The sequence below is a fragment of the Thunnus maccoyii genome, chromosome 6 (assembly GCF_910596095.1).
Source record: "Thunnus maccoyii chromosome 6, fThuMac1.1, whole genome shotgun sequence".
Classification (NCBI taxonomy): Eukaryota; Metazoa; Chordata; class Actinopteri; order Scombriformes; family Scombridae; genus Thunnus; species Thunnus maccoyii.
Window position 1 is genome coordinate 15,045,679 of NC_056538.1, and position 6,000 is coordinate 15,051,678.

The following is a 6,000-nucleotide window of genomic DNA, read 5'->3' on the forward strand; positions in this document are numbered from 1 at the left end:
CCTCTTACAAACAGTATTTACAGACTTTTTTTGTTTCAAATCGAACAACAGAAATTTAGATGGATCTCCAGAGGAGAAAACACAAAATCTTTTTAAATCCCTGGTGCAATGAAAATCTATTTCAAGGTTGTTTGTACAGTCATATCATGGTTCAGTTAATGTGTTTTGTGATCGTGACACTAGCTCACACCTGACTGACATCACTCAAACCATCTTGTTGCTGCAGAATCAAAATTTGCAGCCTTGTTATGAATCACGTCTTCAAAAAAATAAAGGGAAAAGTTTTATAATGAGAATTTCACAACCGCTAAGGTCAAATGTCTATTGAAGATGTTGTTAATTAATACACCATCATCCATATCAGTTAAGCAGCCAGTTAACATACAAGACACGTGATTTATGCTCAAAGCTTCATCTTAATTGCTGGATTGACATGATGAACATGATGAATCATCTTTGGATAAAGATTTCTTAAATCAGACAGTGTCAGATTGTTTTCAATTTAGAGATTTATTGATGTAGTTGAAATATCTTCTGGTACAGAACTGTGGATCTCTGTGGACAAACATCCATTCATTACTTGTTGAGGAGCATTACATTTTTTTCCACATTTTTCTCACTGTATGTGTTACCGGTCACACCTGCTAATATGCTGAAAATCCAGTTTCACTGAGGAAAAGTTTAGATTCTAGCACAACAGATCTGGTTGTTTTTTTCCTCTGTGACCTGCCTCTGACCTGCCATGTGACTGCAGCCAGCAAACACAGAAGACTTTGCCACCTTTACATTCATACCTACATAAGCTTCCAATATATCTGAAAATGCATTTTTAACACCTCCAAAGACATTAAAGGTCACAACATACTGTATTAAGAATTTATTGATATCGATGCTCAAATCTTCATTTCTTTAAGACCAAAACTAGTTTCCTGTGACAAAATGGAAGCAATCACATTAAGAAAGCCTCACATTAGAAATGTACAGGCCCCTGAAATTTAGTCACATAAAAATGATTTAAGTAAGATGTGAATTTTAAAAAAATGTACGCGTACTGCACCAAAACATCTTTTTCAGTCTTTTGCCTCCACCAGTCCTCTCTTTTCTCCTGTCTCAGATACACTCTGTCTCATTATTGCCTCACAAAGATAACATTTTGTGCCTCGTTTAATACTTCTTTTCATCTTCCGAGAGCCAAAGACACATCTATTGTTTTGCACAGTGTCTGTCGGATATTGGTTTAGAGGTTAGGTCATGCAACGGAAAAAGATGGTGTCACTCTCTAATTTGCAATAATGGGATCTGATTTTCAGCACTGATGTAACAATTTGTGAGAGAAAACACAGGGCAGGGGGGTGAGGGAGCGAGGCTCTGCGCAGACCGAAGAGTTATGTGGGAATTTTCCTCTGCTGTGTGTCAGATGCCGACCCCCTTCTCTGTACACCCACACAGGCACCCTCCTCACACACACACACACACACACACACACACACACACACACACACACACACACACACACACACACACACACACACACACACACAGATGATCAGAAGATTTCACAGATTCATCTCTCGCTTTTTGCTGGTCTCTACGGCAACAAGCTGCAGAGTGAGTGATAGTTTCATTTCTCTTTACTTACAGGCCCTGTCCTTCTAGTCCTTCTTGATTTCTTAAACAGGGAGAGAAGGGAAAAAAGGAGAGAGAGAGAGAGAGAGAGAGAGAGAGAGAGAGAAGGGAACCATAACAAGGGACTATAATCACAAGACTTCTCAGTCATACAGGATAAGAAGAAAATAAGCTGCACGTGATTTCAGGATGACTTAAAGTCTTTCTCTCTCTCTTTTTCACACGCACACTGACTGAAACACACACACACAGACATTTACACACCAATATACAGTACTGTGAAAAAGTTTTATGCACGAAAAGTAAAGGTGAAAGTGAGGACGCTTTCAAAAATAATTCCAAGTTTTTTTTTAATCAATTAGCTTCATACAAAGTTCAGTACAAACAGAAGAAACCTAAATGAAATCGATAATTGTTGTGAGCACACTTTGCATTTCATACAGCACCAATTCTCCTCAGTACACCTGTACAGTTTTTTAAGGTTGTTCCTGCATCTTGGAGAAGTTGCCACAGTTCTTCTGTGGATTTAGGCGTCTCAGTTGCTTCTGTCTCTTCATGTAATCTCAGACTGACTCCATGATGTTGAGATCAGGGCTCTGTGGGAGCAAAACCATCTGCTGCAGGATTCCTCGTTCTTCTCGTTGCTGAAGATAGTTCTTTATGACTCTGGCTGTATGTTTGGGGTCATTGTCATGCTGCAGAATAAATTTGGGACAGATCAGACGCCTCCTTGATGGTTTGCATATTGAATCTAAGCAAATCTAAAGTGCCTGAAACTTTTGCACAGTACTGTATATGCACACAGCTTTATGTGTCTGTTAAATTGCATTGCATGATTGCAATGGCCTTCAGATGGAACCTGCTCAATGCCTCAGTGATGTTTACAAAGATTTCTTCTTACAAACTTTGGTTACACAAAGAGACATATTCATATATCCCACTGTAATTCCAGTTACTTGTCCTCATGTGAAAAATGACCCATTGCAGATAAAGGATCTTGCAGCACTGATACATTAGTTTAAGTGCAAATAATAAAATGTTATGAGCGCTGATGTAGTGCCACTATATGGTTGATAAACACTGAGAGAAGTGTTAGGAGTAGAGGCTGTGGCAGGCATACTCTGGCTGTGAATTAAACACACAGTAAAAAAGAATCAATAGCAGCAGCTGAGGGAGACTCAGGATGAATGAAAATAGCGGCTGCACCTCCAACTTTGATCGATAAGTGCGAGTGCTTGTCTGTGTGTGTGTGTGACCGACCTCACAGCAGCAGAAGTCGCAGTGAGTTTTAAATGGAGTGCTATGTGGAATATCAAAGGCCTGCTTTCAATGAGTCATCACTCACAACCAGTGAGGCCATAGATAGAATCCATCGCAATACCAGACCCAGGTCACACACACACACAAATGCACTATTGATTACACTTGAGGGTGTGTTTACACTTGCAGTAGAAACTATTTGACACATCTGTGTGGGACCTAATATTGTTTTGTCATCAATACCAGCCTGAAAGGCTTGGTACTTTCAGATTCGAGGGGAATTACAAGCTTGCTGTGTAAGCGGAAGTATTTTGTTTGTTTTTCATGAGGCCATTCGCATGTCAATGCAAATTAGTAATATTCCCTCTGAAAAATGGTAATTTGCGTTGCAATTAGGCCGAGTATTTGATTCATTTAGTGTGGAAATTAGACTGAAACTAACAAATGATTCAAGCATTTGAGGAGGATGTTTGTGGAAGCATACAGGATATAATAGAGGTTAATTTCATCTCTTTGAATACATCTGTAGCCCTCAGGCTTTCCTATTGGTTAACCCACTCATGGCTCAGGATCCTGAGAGGATTTGGTGCCCAGTTGAGTGGCAGCACGGCCCATAAAACACTGGATCAAGACTGCCGGTCTGCTTCTCTTGAACTCAGTGAGTCAAGAATAAAGGGCCAGGTGGAGGGCTGTGCTTAAATTCACACCTGGAGTTACTTCAAGTAACTATTATAGGTATTTCTGTACTTTTTCTGTCCTCTAATGGACTGATGGACTGCTATAGGTAAAGTTCAAGAGTAAATGACCTATAAGTGTGTGATGTGCTTCCAGCTGGCCAAGATCCTGACTGGGAAAACCAGCCCACTGGCATCTTTTTTTTTTCAACACTGCGCTGTTGGAGCTTAAGGCAACATATATCTCTGCCTGAGCCAGACAGTGCTTCCACTGTAGCTGCACTACACTTCAAATGAGCCAAACATTCAGAAGTAATTAGTGTACAAAGGCAGAGACAGAGGACCACAACACAGGCTGTTGATGAAGTTTGACTTTGTTATTGTTGCACCAGAATTAAGCTGTAATTTTGTAATTAGTCTTGTAACTTTGTAAGTTTTAGATTACTATATTGTTGATGCTTGTGTGATGATTATCATTGACAAACAGAATCAACTTAGTTTCACCTGTTTGACCCTACTGTCAAACATAGTTTTGAACCTCTGAGAGAAAGCCTACAACATCTGCCTGTTTGTGTATGATAACTGGGTGTTTTAACAACACTTCATGAAAGAAACAGGAGACGAATCATCTGTTTTTACAGTAAAAGACTGGAAAATCCCAGAGAGTTCAGTGGATTGTTGGTATATAGTTTCCTTGCACGCCTTGTTTGAGTTTAACTTAAAATTTAATTTAAAATTAATTTGTATATCATGTATGTATGTAAATTCTGTGTCTTGAAACAAGAAATATTAACTCTATGTACTCATCATAGACAGTTTATTATGCAGTTGGATCACTGCCTTGTTTGAAAACTTGTCAAAGTTGCAAATTTGATCTCTCCTCCATACAACCACACAGATCATCAGAGAGACCACTTTTGATTTGAACAGACTGTCTGCGTATAAGGTGACACATTGGCTCAGTGATCAGCAATACCAACTCACAGCAAGAAATATTAATTTCATCAAATTCACAAAATTAATTTACTTGCTGTGCTGGAGAGTAGACTGCCCAAAGGCAAGTGTGTAATTGTCTGTTTTAACCTTTGAAATTGTTTACCTTTTTATGCTGCTTTTTACCCAGCGCATACAGGGAGAGACACAAGTCCTCCATCATGCTAAACAAGAAGGATGTGGGTGAAGAAAATAAATGAAAGTCTGGCCATTTGTTTCTCATTCAAATCTAGTGGAATGATGACATGTGTATGATGTATCTTGCGCTGCAGGGGGATATTACGATGGCTGGCATTTATTTCAGAAATGCAAAGAAACAGAAAGGGACACAGACCGGTATGCTTTATACTGAAATTCAATATGGAACACATATTGAGTTTTAAGGGGGCAATACTGATGCTCAAAAAAGTGTGTTTTGTTAGTGTCTTCATATCTATCCTGCAATATATCAGCACCTATTTTTGTGTCACATTATCATACAAATTCATGCTTTATATTGTGGACAAAGGAGGTAGAAAATGTCAGTATAATTTATACCTGTATGGATTTAATGGTTTAACCACTTCATAACAAGTGTATCTCTGCTCAGGAAGTTGATTGCTGCTGCAGCGTATTTGTCCCTGGGCTGGGTCTTTTGGCCAAGGCCAATGCTTATGTGTGTGTGTGTGTGTGTTTGTGGTGGTGTGTAGCAGAGTGTTTGCTGGCTCTCTTTGCCTTGGCAGGGAAAAGGCTACGTGGCTACAATGGCTACAATGCCCTTCCCCACTGTGCCAACTGTCTCTCCTCTTGTGCATGTGTACCGAACACCATGTGTACAGAATATCCATGTTAATGTGACCTTGTGCTCAATGTGTTCTGTCCTTGCCAGAATTATTAAAAGCCAGATCATTTCCACTGTGTATCTGTGTGTGTGTGTGTGTGTGTGTGTGCATGTTTTTTTTACACACATGCATTAATTTGTACTCTGGAGTCACTGTGAGTGTCTGTGGATTCAGTCCAACAGCTGTGGTCCTCTCTGCGGTGCCTTACAGCGCTATCTAGCAGTGGATGTGTAGCATTGCACACACACACTGCATACCAACAAACTCCCACCTCTCCATTAATTACACATAATCTAGCTGCATAAATACGTACATAGACATCCATGAAAAAAAAAGATTAATAAGTAAAACCAGAGATGAAATGTTAAAAACTAAGAATCCCAAACTGCAATATCTCAAAACTTTTGTTCTTCTCTATATCAAAATGTTACATGTCGGCACTGTTTTCAATATTCAGTATAACTGTCACAACTTAAGAGACTGTTTATGTCTCTGGTAACTCAAAAGAAATTCCTAAAGGTCAGAAACTACGCCCTGGACATGTATAAGGATGGAAGATGAACTACAGGGAATCAGGGATGGTGATGTGATAGGACGTAGACTGCATGGATGGATGGATGGATGGA